Consider the following 18,114-nt stretch of genomic DNA (forward strand, 5'->3'; position numbering starts at 1 on the left):
GGAATCTTGAGATAAGCAGAACGAGAGAGAAACTCCAACGTGCCTTAGCTTTTACGGCCGAACCTTCCCAACTAGAATTTCCAGCAAGCTGCGCGTGAAAGCTCATCCGCGTGTACGTCTACCTTGTGCGTGCCTGGTGCAAAACAATCAAGAACGCGGAAACCTGATGACAGGCTGCGCTGCTTGATGGCATAAAAGAAACCCTCCCGTTGTCTTTATCTCCTTTCTCTCTCCCTCTCTCTAACGCACACAAATGGGTGATGTGCTGCCGTCAAAAGCGACAAATACTTCAGCGTGCATGTTCTTCTTTTTCCAGGATTTTGTCTTCTCCGTAGATATCTCTCCGTATACATCGGATGTCCTGCCACGTGCAGAAGTAACACACACCTCCAGAATTTTTCGAACCGCGTCTTGGAATCATTCGACGTAATTCGTGCTTAAGATTCAGTCGTACGCCTCGAGCACTAACAACGAAGGCGTCTTTGTCACATATACGAGGTCGCATATACCGAGGTCAAAGCCAGAGACGGCAGGGGATGGGAAACCCTTATACCTTTGCATAGAAGGGTACATCTGTGTAGACGCGTAATCCTGTCTGTCTGTCCATCTGTCCAGAACCTCTAGCAGCGTGCTGACAAGCTCCTAGCTGCCAGCAAGTGTCTGATATAGCACTTGAATTCAGATAACCTGCATTTAAATTATAATGACAGGCAGAATTTGTTCGCTAACCCGACTGATTCTATACGGCATTGGTTCTTACAAAGCGATCTTGGTAGGAACGGTCTTCCCAATGCTTGCCCACAGTTTTAGGGAAATTATGCGCCATTATTTGTGCGAGTGTATATTGCGCGAAATCCGTCTCCATGGTAGACGCACCTCGTCGGAGGCACGATGCTAAATAAGGACTGCTCATATTTTTCTGTTGGTATATTTTTTCTATTTCTACAACGCTGAATCTTCGTTAATCGTTCCTTTACTTTGTGCCCTTGCTGATGTTTTTTATTATAAACGGTTTCTTTCCGTCATACGTTGCACACTGTGGAGATAAGAGTTACAGGGCTGCATCTTGCAAAGAGCTGGTTTCTTTTAAATTTCCTTGCTATTCAGTTGCGTGCCACTGATAAACGCAACGTTGTACTGTAGCTAACTTTCTCTTCCGATATTGCTCGGCTGCTTGCTAATTTACCGTGATCTGCGCTGTGATCATCATCACGTGGTGTACCTTTTAATAGGTCATTTTAGCGGCTGATCTTTGTGACTATGCACAAAATTTAGACTTTCATTCACATATTGTTTGACGTCCTTTCCTGGCAACGCCCACATCTTTCTCGAAATAAAAGCAAGAGGATAATAAACCCGCAGATGCTGCTCCTAATGCCTCGAGAGGAAGTCCATTTCCCGGGAAAATTTCGACGATGATTACAAAGCTTACAAATGCACTGACAGCCACACCGAAGAGGAACTCTTCGCCGTCGCCTTCGCTCTCTGACTCCGTTCTTGTGCGCGTGTAAATATTATTTCCGTGTTAGGAAGCGAAAGGGGCTGTTCTGCGTTCTTCCCCTCTTGTTTCCGGCAAGAGGCGCAAACACTTGTTCTGTTTGCTCAACACTACAAGCGTCGTTCTCTGTGTGCGCTTTCCTTTGTGTTTTTTCACATCCGCATCGACTATGTACGTTCAGCGTCCCGGTATTTTGCTCTCGTCGAGCTTGTTTGTCTTTCTCTCATGTTAACACAGCAGTGTGCTTGAGACGTTCACGCTTTACTTCTCGGCATTGGCGCCTGGTGTTGTCCATGCGGAAAAAAACTTATTGTCATCAGTTAGCCGCATGAGAAAATTTTCGCGGTTCAGCGAACAAACGAAAAGTCCTCAGAACCCCGCTCGAGAAGACTGACAAGCGTGCCCTTAGGGGAACCAAAATTTTCGGACCCTGTTCCCAGGCGACGTCGGATCCAATTGCTTTAAAAGCGCTAGTGTGTAAACACAAGACTGGTCTTTCTGATCTTTGTTAAGCTCGTCAGCTAAAACTTACTCTAAAGTTTACATGTAAAACATCTCATAATCCTCACTTACTATCAGTTCAGTAGTGTTAAAGGGACACTACATTCCCTTGAGCTTACTATGGTGTGAATTCATAGTGCTATTGTCTGAGGTTCCTCTGAGAAAGAGTCTTTGAGAAGCGAGGCATAAAATTTATTAGACTTTTGAGGCCTCAATAATATTCGTCGTGGAAAGCATCTTCTTTACGAGAGTGTTAAACGGATCCGTAAAGTCACGCGCGAGTGGTAGTATAACAATAGTTTCCTCGGCATTTATTCGGTTTCCGCATCTTATTTTTTACGCAATGCTACCAGTCTGATGTCCCTATTTTCTAATCGGAACCATGATTATGTTCTTTCAACAGGTCCTGCCAAGTCCTGCATAACCCGTACAAGGCTGGCTTGCGCAGAAGTACAGTAGCACCAAAGGTAACTTGCGCTGATTTCCTGTCCATTGTTTTTAATAGCTAGCCATGTATTATTTTTTTTATTATTGCGTATATATAGTAGATTGCAGAGAATGACTGGACGTTTGCGTCAAAGGCATTATTTACTAAGTGAGCTCGATTATAAATATCCTGTAATGAATCACAGGAGACGCTCATATAAGGAAACTAATGCCAACTTCAGAATTCTTTCTAATTGAATATGCCACGCGAACGCAACGGCTCCAGTTCGTAAATTGCAAACAACCTCCTGAAGTAATTAGTTCTCAAATTAATCAGTAACAGTTTGCTGATTAGTCACTTATGCGTTTTGAATCAAGTCTAAGTAATGTGCCCTCTCCGAGTAATCCAGTGCTCGACTAAACCAGGGCGTCACAGGCACGTTTTAAAAATTCTGTTAAGTTTTGTTAATACATCTTTTCAAAATATCAAGTTATTTGCTTACAAAGCTATCATATGTTACTTCGAAATATAAGAACCTAAAAACGAACATTCATGACTGGTTTTTGTTTTCTTTTCCGCTGCATTCCTCCGTATCTCAAGTTGCAACTGCTGTCTACCGGCGCACACAGAACGTTCCTATAAGCTTCTGAAAGACTTTGTCATTGGCATGTCACATGATGGGTTTTGAGCAGTGGGTTTGAGCCACACCTGACGTGGTTCGCTCGGCTCCCGCTTTTTGCCATCGTTTTCGGATGTTTTTCGAGTGTGTACCCCTGAACTTTCCACATTTCCGGATCTGTGAAGTCACGAGGAACACGCCGATACCCGACTTTTGTGGGTGGGTGGACTTTTGTGACATTTATTCCCGTTTTTCTTTCGACTACGCCATCACTGTGTGCTGAGCCTAACCGTGTTAGGGTTCGCGAGGCGAGGCATCGCTCGCCCACCTCTTCTCGTCAGAGGCTTTTTCCACGGAATTTGTGATGGAGTGTGAGGTGGAAGGGCAGTTTTTATCCCCCGAGGATTTCACTAAAGACTCCGGGTGGCAGCTCGTTGCCGCCAGACGTTCTTTAAGGAGCAAGAGAAATGCGGCGAATGCCAGTGCGGCCGACGTTCAGCATAACGCCGGTTCCAACGCTCGGCGTCCCGCCGACCGCGCGGGCATTAAAAGTAAGATAATTCGAGGGGCCAGGATGCCTCCGCTGCCCAAAGAAGAGGCAAAGATCGTCGTGCGGCCCAGGGGAGGCCTGTGTATCAGCAAGTGTGGACCTACCGCGGTCGCCGACGCCATATGGCAGGCTGCCGGGCTCGATCCGGCGTCGCGAGACACGGACACGATGTGTCCCAACTTTCAACAAAACATAATGGTGATCAGCACACCAAACCGGGACAACGCTGCACGCTACGTCGGCATCGAAGGCATCTCCGTCGCCGGTCAACGTTTCGAGGTGAGCGCCTACGAGGCCGCCCCCCACTACACGTGCAAGGGCGTCATCCGAGGCGTCTCCCTTACCGACGGGCCCGCGGTGCTCGACAAAAAACTCGTAAACCCGAGAAATCCCACGGCGCTGGGCGCCAAAAGAATCAAGAACACCGGCACCGTGGTGGTCCTGTTCGAGGGGTACCGAGTGCCAAATTTTGTCTCCTACGGCGGCACTATCGTCAGGTGCACTTTATTTCGCAAGCAAATGGACGTGTGTTACAGCTGCGGCAGGCTCGGGCACCGCTCCGACGTCTGCCCTTCGCCCAACGACGCCATCTGCAGACGATGCGGAGAAGCAAACCCTGACGCCCAGCATAGGTGCGATCCCAAATGCAAGCTGTGCGGTGGCGACCACCTTACCGCCGCCAAGGAGTGCAAGCGACGATTTCAGACGCCATATCTCGTCAGGCGCAGACGGGGGGAACGCTCCCGCGCCCTCAACGCCGAACATTTCCCGCCCATGGAGGGCGCGAATCAAGCCCGGCAAGCATCGCCTGAACGCCAATACGGTCGCATCCGCTCCCGGTCCAGGGGGAGATCCAAGTCTCGTGGCCGCTCCAGGGGTCGCACCAGGAGCCGCTCCGTCTCCAGGGCCAGGTCGATGTCAAGATCCAGAGTCCGATCACGATCCAGATCCGGCTCTAGGGGCCGCCCAGGTTGCAGAACCCAGCCAGCATCTGGACCTCAGCCGGCCTCCACACGTTTGGGGAAGCAGCCGACCCTCCTTTGGGCCGATCTGGCACGTCCCAAGCCCGGTGCCAATATAGAAGCTGCTCAGGCACCTCGTAACGACGCACACCCAGAGCGAGCTAGGGACGCGGAAGTCATTCGCTTACGAAAAGAGAACGACGACCTCAAGAGCATGATCAAGAGGCTAGTTAACGAAATGGCAGAGATTCGGAAACTCGTTACGAATGCGTCTGATAACGGTGCGCCAGACAGGGCCACAGAGACTCCAATCCCAGCCCCAGTAGACGGTACTGCGACGTCCTCCAAACGCAGAGCAGTAGTAAAACAAACAGGTGAATCGGGAGCGATGTCCTCAGAAGTCAGCGAGATTAAGCAATCTCTCTTTGGGCTGGCAGATGGCCTCAAACAGGTGACTGCTAGCGTCAATTGTCTCACCGATAACGTTCGTCAAATTCAGGTTGCACTCGGAGACCCCAACAGGGGCCTCGGAGCTCTCGCTGATCGCATAGACGCCATTGAGGCGCGAATGGCTACACCCGCCTCCGCCGTACAACCGCTCACCGTTCCCGCCATACTAAAGGAAGCTAGACTTCAATATCCAACCAGGGCGGCGTCAGGAGGTCCCAGTCTTTGCACAGCCCTAACTGCCCCGTTAGGTGGTGGTCCATCCGGTCCGCCATAATGGATAGGTCCAAAGAGAGTTTTCGCATTTGGCAATGGAACTGCAGGGGATATTCTAACAAAAAATCCCCTCTGCAGCAGTTCTTCAGGTCCTTCGCTGTCAAACCTCAAGTCATTGCTCTCCAGGAAACATTAGTCTCCGCCGCCTCGCTCCAGGGCTACAGGGCCGTGTCGGGCCTGCCCGGGGGGCGAGGGATTTGCACCTTGATTGATAAAAGGCTGACTCATCTCACCCACGACCTCAAGCTGGGGTGTGGTAGAATTGAATATGTCATGGTTGAGATCCTGCTCGACGTTCCACACCAGAATCAGCGCAGAAACAGCGTGTTCGTCCTCAATATCTACAGCAACCCCAGGGACTCGCGTCAGCAGTTCAAGACCATCCTCAAGAAAGCGACCGACTTGGCCGGCCCTCGACCCTTGGTCGTCGTCGGTGACTTCAACGCACCGTACGGCATCTGGGGTTACGTCTACGACACTACCAAGGGGCGCAACCTGTGGCAAGACGCCAACGAGATGGACCTCACTCTGGTCACTGACAAGAATTTTCCTACTCGCATCGGCAACTCCGTCACCCGGGACTCGACACCTGACCTAGCGTTCGTCAGGAACGTTGAGGACGTGGGCTGGGAGAACACCGCCATGGAGTTCGGCAGCGACCACTACATTCTCGAGACCAACTTCAAGGTGTCTCGGAGTAGGATCAAGGAATTCACGTTCATCGATTGGGACCACTTTCGCAAGATTCGCGAAGAACCCAGCAGAGCCAGGGCACCCGCCACCCTCGAAGAATGGTGCGAAGGCGTCCGGAACGACGCTTCCGCGGCTACCAAGAAAGTGGAAACCGATCTCGACGTCGAGCGGACGGACAGCAGACTTGCCCACCTGATCGAGGCCAAAAACGCCCTGCTCCGCCGATGGAAGGGTCAAAGGCTCAATCGCAGACTCCGAAAAAAGATCTCGGAGCTCAACAAGGTCATCGATGACCACTGCAAGGCGCTATGCCAGCAGCAGTGGGACGAGCTCTGCGAATCCATCGACGGACAGATGCGCAACGGCAAATCCTGGGGTATGCTGAAGCACCTTCTCGACGAAAGCGGTTCAAAGTCAAATCAGAGGCATACGTTGGCCAGGGCCCTTCACGAGGCCACCAGGTCTCACACGGTCGATGAGCTCGTCGCAAAACTGGTACAGAAGTACTTGCCCGTCCGTCGCGACGGAGATCCAGTGACCCAACTCCCAGACTACCGAGGCCCTCCACGCCCCGAGCTCGACGAAGACTTCTCCATTGCCGAGGTTAGACAGGCCATTTTCGCGCTCAACCGCAAGTCTGCGCCGGGTCCAGACGGAGTCACTAACAGAATGTTGAGAAACCTCGAGGACACGTCGATCGTCTTCCTGACCGACAAAATCAACGAGTCCTGGAATAGCGGCGTTGTTCCTGCAGAATGGAAGATGGCCTGCACGGTGCTCATTCCCAAGCCCGGCAAGGCCCCGAACATCGAGAACCTCAGGCCGATTTCTCTAACCTCCTGCGTCGGCAAGGTCATGGAGCGCGTCGTCCTCAACAGGGTGAACGGGTACCTCGAAGACAACGAGGTTTACACGTACAACATGATCGGCTTCCGCGCCGGACTCTCGACGCAGGATGCAATGCGCCTAATAAAGCATCAGATTGTGGATGGCCGTTCCAGAGACGTCAAGGCTTTGCTCGGTCTGGACCTGGAGAAAGCTTTCGACAACGTGCTCCACAGCTTCATCGTAAAGACCATTTCAGATCTGGGTCTCGGCTCCAGATTCCATAGCTACGTCAGCTCTTTCCTAACGGACAGGAAGGCCAAGCTTCGCATTGGGGACTTCCGCTCCAACGATTTGCCCCTCGGAGGGCGGGGCACTCCTCAGGGCGCCGTCATCTCACTCACCCTGTTCAACATCTGTATGATTGGTCTTTCCGAGAGGTTGGCACGCGTAGAGGGCGTCAAGCACACCATATACGCCGACGACATCACCTTATGGTGCTCCAGCGGCTGCGAGGGCAGAGTCGAAGAATCCATGCAGGAGGCGATAGACGTGATCGAGGAGTATCTCCGCCCCACCGGACTTCGATGCTCCCCCGCCAAGTCGGAGCTTCTGCTTTACAGAAAAGAGAAGGGAGGCAGACCCAAAGATTGGAAGCCAGTCTCCGAAAGCAGCATCAGTCTTCGCACTTGTGACGGGGGGGTGATACCCAGGGTTGACGTTATTCGGGTCCTGGGCATGTTTGTCGAATTCAACGGCGGGAACGGAACGGCTCTCCGCAAGATCATCGCAAAGACGGACAACGCTTTCCGCCTCGTTCGCAGAAAAGCAAACCGGCACCGAGGAATGAAGGAAAACAATCTCCTCAGGCTTATCAATGCATTCGTACTATGTCACTTTACGTACACAATTTCTATGCATAACTGGCTCAGAGCGGAGCGAGACAAACTCAACGCTCTCATCCGCAAAGTGGTCAAGAGGGCTCTCGGGCTACCCATCAGGACCCATACCGAGGATCTTCTTAGGCTGGGGGTGCATAACACTGCCGAGGAGATTGCCGAAGCCCAAGAACGCGCGCAACTCACTCGCTTGAGCACCACAGCGGCAGGTAGACACATCCTCGAAGAGCTGGGTTACCAACCTGCGGGATTCCCGATGGTCAGTACCCCGATCCCCAGGTGCATTCGAGACAAGCTCGAAGTGGCCCCTGTGCCCCGAAACGTCCATCCCGTCCATAACGAGGGCAGACGCAAGGCCAGAGCAGCAGCCATCTTCAAACAGATCAAGCAACGAGACATTAGAGCAGGCTTCGTCGACGCCGCGGAGTACAGCGATGGGAAGACCTTTGCCATCGTTGTGGTCGACTCCAGCGGCAAGATTTCCAACTGCGCCTCCATTCGCACTTCAGACCCCGGTGTCGCCGAGCAAGCCGCCATCGCCCTCGCCCTGCTAGACGGTCGTGGATCCGAGATATATAGCGATTCCAAAACTGCAGTTAGGGCTTTTCAGAAGGGTTGCATCGCCAAGCAAGCTGCTCGTCTTCTTAGCAGCTCGAGCCGAGATGCTCTCACGCATCATTCCATCCACTGGTTTCCAGCTCACGTAGGGTCGGTCGAGGGTGCTCCCCCGAACCTCAATGAGTCTGCTCACGAGGCTGCGCGTGACCTCACCGACCGCGCTTCCTCTTCAAGAAGCACCGACTCCCCTCCTCCCTACGGCCACAGGGACGCTCCCGCTACTCACAACGAGCTTATTAAATTCTTCTACATGTCTAGAAGGGTCTTTCCACCCCCTCACCCCAAGTTGAATAGCGCGCAAGCCGTTTCGCTTAGGCTTCTGCAGACCAGTACGTATCCGTGTCTGTCCGTTCTCCACGAGGCTTACCCGGACGTGTATCGCGACGACGCCTGCCCCTCCTGCGGGCAGACCTCTACTCTAGCGCACATGCTGTGGGAGTGTGGGTCGACATACCCCAAGTTCATCAAGGAGGAGTGGGACTCGCTTTTGCGTAGCCCCGCTCTAGAAAAGCAAATCCTGGCCGTCCAGCGTGCCCGCGACCGGGCCGGTGGGCTAGACCTGCCGGTCCCGACGTGGGACTAGCCGGGTGCGCGACGAGTTCGCGTCCTCGCCGGACCTACAATAAAGTTTATTCACTCACTCACTCACTCACTCATGTCACATGATTTGTCTTACAACACTGCAACGTCACAACAGAAAACTCTCCCGCTATATATTCTCCACGAAATGTTCCGTTTAGAAAAATGGCCGAATAGTCAGAGGGCAAAAGAAATGAAATAAAAATGCGACACAGTGTATGAGAGTGAGCGCCTGGTAGAAGTGAGGGTTTCTATTCCCTCCGCCCCACTCGATCCTTTTGTTAAAGCGTGCAGAAGGAAAGTAGACGATAAATCAGTGACAACGCGCAGCTGGCGGCGGTGGACGAACGCGGCTTTGCAATTAACTCTTTTCTTCGGCCCTTTAATCTTGCACTCCCCTCCAGCAAAGTTTTCGTCCCCGTCGGACGTACACCTTTTCTTCTTTTTTGATTTCAATAAAATGTTATTTGCTTGCTAATGCCCGCTCCGTGCCTCCTTTGCGTCTAGTTCCCTAGAGCTTGTTTCCTATATTTGAAGATTATCATCCGAGTGGAACGCTGATTAGGTAACTACGCTTTCTTTTTTTTTTTGGCATTGCAAATCGGATCATTCCTCCTCCCTCACTCGGTTACGGTCCGCAGCCTGCTCCTCGTCGTTACCCTATTGCATCATCATCATCATCATCATCATCATCATCATCATCATCGTCGTCGTCGTCGTCGTCGTCGTCGTCGTCGTCGTCGTCGTCGTCGTCGTCGTCGTCATCGTCGTCATTTACGATTATTTTAATGGTCAAAAGTTCGTTGCCTACGCTCGAGATGCATGAGCAAAACGTAACAAAGAATGGATACAAGCCTCTATCAAAAACAAAGGGTAAATATTGTTAGCAAGCCCTATTGACTTATTTAGAAAGCGCAAAACATTCGTCGCGCGATCATGTATTGCTCAACATCACTACGAAGCTTTGCCTGATTTGAGATTGCAACTACTCTTATTTGGTAGCTGGTTCCACAGCCGTATTAATGTCGAAAGGGGCGAGTTCATATACAACACTCATTTTGCCACCGGAAGAAAAACTGTGCCAGGGCTATCCCTTCTGGCGCATAAATAGGTGGTTGGTCAACATTACAAACATTTGACATCGGTCACGCTGCCACACATCTGCGGGCAAAAGTTGCCGGCGGTCGCCCAGAACCACTTTTCGGGTTTTACGTGCCGCCGGCTATTTCACAATGCGAGAGTGCCGGCACTGCGTTGTTCGGCAGACATAGAAGACGGCGCGGGATCGCACTGTGATCCCGCTACGGGGCTCGCAGCTAATTAGGACGCGAGCGCGCAAAGGCGAGATTGCGGCTATGAATAAAACAGTGAGGAATACACGAACGACTTCCCGTCTCCGGCGGTCGTTAGGCATTCATTCGTGAGGGAGCACTATATGGCGTGCCTCCCATGCTATACCGCCTACCGAAATTACGGCAGCCAATGCGAAAAACCTTTAATGGTGGTCCATGCCGGAACGCGCGCGTGCTTCCCTACGTATCGTATCTCGTTGGTAGCGCGACGCACAGAGGTGTCTTGCATAGTTTGTCCCTGGTAACGATTGCTCGCTTCGCATCTCTTCGCCGTGTGGCGCTCGTATATATGCTGACTTTATGTAAACAAGGTGCGAGAGCCAACAAGTATAAGTGAAACTGTCCGCCTATTCGAAGTAGAGGAGCTTTATCATGCCGTGCTCTGGGTTCGTATTGGAGGGTCGCATCCCATGTAATCGTTATGGTGTTGACGCTCCTTATAATTATCATCAAGACAGCTGAAGCAAGCGCGCCGCGCTTACTTCAGCTGTCTCATCTTCATTTGGAGTGCGACATATGTTAGGCAAGAAACGAAGTTTTCCTGTAGCAGAACCAATTAATTAACAGCCATCTCATTCTTTTCTTTAACATTAACACGAAGCTAGCGGGAACTCTAACAAAAAAAAAAGAATACAGAAAACGTCATTAAAGAGCTATGATTTAAAGATGGCGAAGTGGAGACTTTGAGCTCTTTAACTTTATTAATTCGTCTCAGGCAGCTAGCTCTTGACAGGTGATGGTTCTAACGTGTGGGCCATGTAAGGCTTTATCCTATATATTAGTTTACGCATCAAAGTCATGTACGTCAGCCGCACATAATGTTCTTCCATCGTCCGTAACTTCAGATGCGTTCGACAGACGGCCCGCGCACAGATCGCACTGTCATTCGGTGGAATCCTCGGCAGGGCTTTCCACACTTCGATGGGCCGTACCGCCAATCGGCAACCACCATGAAGACAATCGGTGATCCGCGATCACGAACGAGCTCGTGTCAGCGTCAGGGCTCTATGCAGTCAAGTTGTTCAGAGTTGTGGTCCTAGACAATTCCCACGTTGCGACCAGAGCTCGTTTCCGCCAATTAATGTCTGTAACCACTTGCGACACCGCGCCACGGCACATCTTGCTCATTAAGACGCAACTTGGTGAAAGGTAAATGTTGTTCCGTGGTTGAGAATACTCATACTACTCGTCAGAGAACCATAGTCTTATACAGTGGCAGCATCATTGAGGTATTCGACGTGATGCCATACCAGATTTGTAAGTGTAACACGACCCAGGCATGCCTGCCAGAATCCACGCGGTATTTCGTTTTCTTAAAAAAAGAATATATGGTCGCGAACCAATAATAGAATGCAAGTTTTTCTTTTTCTACGGCGACGAAGTTGAGACTCTAACGGACGTTGCAGCCATATTTCTGTTCACTGCTGTCCACAACAGTGCATAACTTTTAATGCTGCTAGAATAATTGCATCAACGCATCTGATTTTCATATGTTACCCTCTGCGCCATGTTGCGTCCCGCGCAGAATTACGTCAGCAATTTTGGTCTTGGCTTTGCGTCCAGTCTGAACCGCCGTTCAGTAACGAAAGGAGCACTTTTGTCCGATGAGAGTGTCAAGAGCAGCATGCTTAAGTTATGTTTCTTCACAACCAACCGTTTAAAGCTTTTTTTGAACTGTAATTCGGTAGCCTGATATTTCTGTTTAGCTTCTCAAATAGGAATCGAGCGCTGAACTCACTGCTAACCAACTTACTGCGTTGCCTCCATTGCCGGTTGAAAATGTCTTCCTGGTAAGAACTGTTACATTCCGAGCCAGAAGAGGCGTCGTCCGAGTCCTGCAACCCCCGCAGGTATACTTAAAGCGACATGAAAATTTTAAAAATAAAGTAATGCATTTCGCACGTCGCAAGCGTGCGTGTACGGCTGAAAAAAAAAAAAATAAGTGAATTCTAGGTTTTTTGTGCCAAAGGTACGATATGAATGTGAGGCACACTGTACAGTGGTAGATGACTCTGGTTTAGATTTGACCACTTGGGGATATTTAGCGTGCGCATAAATCTAAGTACACGAGAGTTCTTGCATTTCGCGTTCATCTAAATGCCACTGGGCATGCGTGGACCATAAGTGTGTAAACGTTCAATTGGTGCATGGAAAGGTAATATAGATTTATGCGCAAAAATGTCAGCGTAGCTAAAGAACGACCACAACGCAGCTAACCCTCGGAAATGGGAAAGGAATGGGCATTGTTACTGAAAGTAGCAGGACTCCAAAAACTGGCTCTTACCTAAAGAGTTAATTGAACATCCTGCTTAAGTTTAAAGGGCGCAACACCGCCTTTGCAAAATGCATTGGCCGCGCCTTTCTTTCGTTGATTCTGTGCATCTATTTCTATACTTTGTGCCACTATTGAAGCTCAGTATGATAGAACAAGTTTATTTTGATCACGGGTCCTTTCGTTTTTTTTTGTTTTTTTTTTGTTTGAGTGGCAAGCCTTTGTAGATGCCTATCTCAGCGTAAAGTTATGGCATCGTGTCCTTATAAGCGTCATGATAAACTAAAGTGAAACATATCTTCCTGCTGGCACAACACAACATGCATCAGTACAGATATATGCCGTAAATCGACAAAGCTGCTTCATACTGAATGTTGGAGGAATCATTATGACAAATTTGCCCGTAAGCAGCCACGACAAAGGGAAGCGTAGCGCTTCTATACGTAATAGGCCCAAGCCGAGCAATATTAGCAATGCGAGCAAAATATATATATATATATATATATATATATTTTGTCTAGCATTCCGATTTTGTAAAAGACAAAGGAACACCGAAGAAACAAATAGCGTCTGTAGGTTGCGCATTCCCAAGTCCGGATGTCTTGTATTTTTATTTTTTTATCATATCCGGATATGTTATGGCGTGGTGAAGTAAACTCATGGATTTGCGTACTGGCTTAATATATTCAAGAATGACAGTCAACAGAGGAGAGAAAGCGTGACCTATTTCTTAGATGGATTCTTTCTTTTTATTTGCATGCTCTGTCTTGGGGTCCACTCGTACCTTTTATTTTTTCTTTCGCTTTTCCCCTCTGGCAAAATGTCAAAGGAAATGTCAGTTCGCATTTGCATTTACACATCTTCGTGCGGGTTGAGACCGACTGCATACAAACTCCTATTTTGCATATCCTCGTGAAATGTGTCTGGGTGCGCACGAGAGCAGGAAAAAAAAAAGAAGGTAACGCATGGTCAGAAACGGGCACTGTCCGCTGGAGGCCTACTTTCGATGTTCGCTTAAGTGAACTGAAGAGTTCACTTCGTGCTTCACATGTGCTAAATGACTTGTTGTTTTATTGTATTATCATGTTATAATGACAGCGAACAAACGTCCTTCAATACTTTCATATAAAGGACAGCGCGAAAGAGGAAGAAGCAATGCACTGGCGCTGCATTGGAAAGTGGGAATTTCGAAAATTGTCTTACTGTTTCTGAGAAGAGAACTTCTTACCCACAGCCTCGTTGAGTTCACATCGTTTTTCACGACAACGCAACATTCCGTTGATATTGTCGCGGGAAGAAATCGTATGGCCCAAATGTATATAGAAAGTATTTACATGTAAAGGTGCAGTGGCAGACGTGCAAGGTGATACGAAAGCCGCTCTAGAAAATGGTGTGTCACTGCTTCATCATTTTCCCGCGCACGGTCCCGTTTTACAAATGGTTCCGGAACAATATGATCAGTTTGATTTGGTTACTAACGTTGGTTCGGCCTCGATAAAGAATAAACTGCAGGTATCGAGAAAACTGTTGGTTGAACACAACATTAAAACCAGCGCTAAACCAGCCTGTCCTAATTACAGAAAAGTTACATGCTTAAAATTACTGAACACGAGAGAGAGAGAGAGAGAGCAAGGAAAGCAAAGGCAGGAAGATGAGCCAGACGAGCGTGCGGTTTGCTACCCTGCAGTGGGGGTATTCGAAAGGGGAGTAAAAAGAGGAAAACAGGGTCAGAAAAAGATAATGAACACTGCGCGCACGCAGCAGCACACAGAGCAGGACACACCGTAGTGTTATAAATCGGTCACTGAGGACGATGTTTCTCGAAAACTACGGTTGCGCTACTGAACACGAATGTTTGCGAAGAGGCGCCTGCAAGTCTCCTAAGTACCTTTAATTCGAAAGACCAGTTCATCCGGATAATTGAAGATTTCCATGGAAGTAATACCGGACGTGTAAGAGCACAGAGTGTTGCGTAGTGCTGCGAAAGCGCGACGATCGACTTTGCGCCACGTCCGCGGCCGTCGGCGTAAACAGCCGCCAGCGTTTCGGTAATCGATTGTTACCTTAATGGGGCCATAAATTGTTGTATAGAGAAATTGTGGGCCTCAAGAAACAATAGCTTTTTCTTCCTCTTTCTTAGATCCCAAGTGCGCCGGCTTTCATTTATTGCAATTGCCCACGTCGTTCTTTCGCGAAGGGCAGAAAGGATTTTTTCCTTCGTGTTTCTGGCGTTTCCTTCCGAAGCGTAACCCTTAGCTCATCTTTCTGAATGTATTGTACGAAACATTTAATGCATCTAGCCGCCTCTGAATTTTGTCTATCTACCGGAGCGCTTTAAGAAGGCTAGTCGATTAACGCTTAAGCCATGTAGCGTTTATGTATTGCTCCTGCGAAAACATACATTTTGCCGAGTGAAACATGCGACTTGTTCAGAAGGGGCATAAAAGGGCTACTGCCCGATTCGCTTTTTTCTTTCTTTAATACTTTGTATGGCTTTGCCACGTTACCTGAGCCTGACGCAATCACCTCGCTAATTAACAGTCAAGCGGCATGAGCTGCCCGCGTATCGCCGACTTCGGCCGCTTCATATAGAGAGTGGATAGTCGGGTATGACAACCGTCGTAATTGTTCGCGTCCTGAAAGCGCAACGGGCTCTTCTTTCTTGTCTCCTCCCACTATTCTTGAGTGGGACGGGCCTTCTTATCTTTCGTTATCGTAAAAAAAAAAAAAAAAAAAAACTCAAATTACGGGGTTTTACGTGCCAAAACCACTTTCTGATTATGAGGCACGCCGTAGTGGAAGTCTCTGGAAATTTTGACCACCTGGGGTTCTTTAACGTGCACCTAAATCTAAGTACACGGGTGCTTTCGCATTTCGCCCCCACCGAAATGCGGCCGCCGTGGCCGGGATACCATCCCGCGACCTCGTGCTCAGCAGCCTAACACCATAGCCACTGAGCAACCACGGCGGGTACTTTCGTTATCGTAATCACTACCTTCCGTAATACCACATAATTCAATGCTTGCACAGCATGCTGGTGCCGCGAGGTGTGGAGGACGTGTCCGAGCACGCGCAGCCAGTGCTGAGATCGTGGCTCCATAAGGGAGGTCACCAGGCTCGAACTGGAAGGGTGCCGTGCTACGTTTTCGTTGGATCATTCGTGCAAAGTTTTGCTGTACCTAGCTTTATAACATTATGAAGAGTGACAGACTGTGCCTGGCAAGACTTAGTGAGGACGGCAACAGCTGGAATGTAACCTATATACATCAACTTCTAAAAGCGAACTCCAAGTGCAGTAAGCAGAGGTTTGTTCGATTTGCATGCAATATACCTTACCGCTACCACCTTGTGCTCCAAGGAAGAACAAACAAAAGCGCTAGTGTAACCACGTAGTCAAAGTCGCGTGCAAAGTCCAGCTTCTAAAACGGAAAAACTCCACTGTTATGATGACGGCACAGAAGGTGAAAGCGCCAGACAAACCGCACATTGAGGAATTCCCAGGAAGGTACCTTTAAATTTCGCTGCGGTGACCGGGTGCATAAAAAAATTGCGTGGAATATGCATTAGAAGAGAAACTTGGGCGAGCTTGTGGTGATTCATGTTTCGGAAATTAACAGCGCAAAACAGACACGAACGAAGGAAAAGAAGAACACGTCACTGGCGCTGACTTGCAATTGAAGTTTATTTTGAGGAAAGTCACATTTATATACACAGGCCAACATGTGAACTAAACGATTGTGCATGAGCATTAGGAGCCATCCTGTCGACTTGTAGAAACACACGTGGAAAACATCAGTGCGTCATTGCGTGGAAAACACAAGTGCGTCAAAACATAAAAAACCATAAACCCATGTTCATGTCTGTTTTGTGCCGTTAATTTCCGGAACGTGGAATATGCAATTTTTGGACTATTAGGACTTCGTGAAACGCAGTAACTGTCTCCAGGGTGCAAGAGAAACCAGCAGAAGAAGAGATATCCATGAGAATTACTAACCGTGTCTATAGTTTTTATTTGTAGCACATTGCTTTAACTAGAGTATATGAAAACGCCTCTTTTTCTTTTGCATATGATAAAATGTCGCTTTCCACCACTATAGAAAAGTAGCAGTGCATGCGCCCGGCATAAGGCGGGAATACCGCGCGAAACTCAGCTGCTTCTAAACAGCTATCAATAACCGAGATCTGATATGGAAAGCATTCGTTTGTACCTCATTGCCTCATGATGCCTGATTGAAAGAACGTGACCTTTTATAGTTCCTGACAGTAAGCCCTCGCCAGCATTACGACTGGGCATAAAGCCTACAGTAATACTTGCAGTCTTGAAGAGAGCTTATTACGAGACAGAAATGATAAAATGAGGGACATTCAAGGGAAAAAAGAAAGAAGTGGCAGACAGACTAGGATGAATACGAGAAAGAAATAAAGAAGAAAAATAGAGGTGACGAATTCACACAAACACACACACACACACACACACACACAAACGCGCGTGCGCACAAGAAAGATGCCCGTGGTGTAGGACACCGCTGGTTCTATGTACTAACGTCAACAAAGTTCCAATGGTTAATTCTCGTAGAATGCATGCTCATCAATGCGCCATCTCATTTGTCTTTATTGCGATAGCAATTATATGGACACTCCAAGCACATTTCGGCCGTCGCCGTCGCCGTGAGGTTCCGTATGGGTGAAAGCATGTGAGGGTGAGCCGGCGAACGTGGTTAAATCTCGCGTGCGCGAGCAAGGAATGCGGCCCGGATGCGTGCCCTCTCCTGTGGCGCGCGAGGCAGGGGGGCTCAGGCGAGAAGGGAGGGGCGTTCATCTACGGCGGCGGCCAGGATGGCTCGATGTCCTCCTCGCCTGCCACTCTGTACAGAGTGGAGACAACCGCGGCATCTACTACGGTGTTGGCCACGCTAATCGCGGACGCCGTAGTAGACGCCTTTGGCGGACGCCGTAGGGACGCGTTGCCGGCACTCGTGTGTCTTGAAAGCAATCTGCGACATGCCAAAAGTGCGCGCCCACGCGGCCCCCATCTTCAAAGCGATCTGCGTTGTTTGCAGAGCGCGCGTAGTGCCGGTAGCACGTGCTGTGCTTTCGACGTTTCGTTCGCGTTGAAGCGACAGATGCACGGAGGTCAATTGGCTAGAGGCTGCTGCCACGATTCCTAACTCCAGCGTTTTCACAGACAGTTTGCGCTGTCACTGAGCGAGATTTGTTCATGTTTACATGTGCGCGAGTGACACCATGCTGGTTGATATAGTCAAAACACGTTGACAGGCTAGTTGGTTTGAATCCATGATAGAATATGTAAGCGCGACTGAACAAGGACGTACACGAAAGAAGCAGGCACACAAAGACAACGCTGTCTATGTGTGTCTGTTTCTTTCTACGTCGTCTTTGAGTCCCGCTTACACATTCTATCATTGTTAATTTAGATAGTAAGCAATTGTTTACGAGTTTATACGGCCGACAGAACTATTATCCTGGCTTCGTACAGCTATCTACTTTGTTGCTATCGCAATCTGCACTTCTTTCGCGCGGAACTGCGATTTTTTTCACTCAGACGCTAGAGGCAGCATCGTCGACGACAAGCCGT

General features: G+C 49.2%; 1 protein-coding gene across 8 annotated transcripts in view; it reads left to right on the forward strand.

Moving 5' to 3' along the window:
- LOC126542334 (pregnancy zone protein-like) overlaps positions 1 to 18,114 on the forward strand; it is a 164,244-nt gene that overhangs the window by 67,135 nt on the left and 78,995 nt on the right. For all 8 annotated transcript variants that reach the window (XM_050189364.3, XM_050189361.3, XM_050189363.3 and 5 more), the window contains exon 2: positions 2,403 to 2,466. The gene's annotated coding sequence lies outside the window, so the exon portion shown is untranslated. The remainder of the gene's footprint in view (positions 1 to 2,402; positions 2,467 to 18,114) is intronic.

This window comes from Dermacentor andersoni, chromosome 2 (genome assembly GCF_023375885.2).
Source record: "Dermacentor andersoni chromosome 2, qqDerAnde1_hic_scaffold, whole genome shotgun sequence".
Lineage (NCBI taxonomy): Eukaryota > Metazoa > Arthropoda > Arachnida > Ixodida > Ixodidae > Dermacentor > Dermacentor andersoni.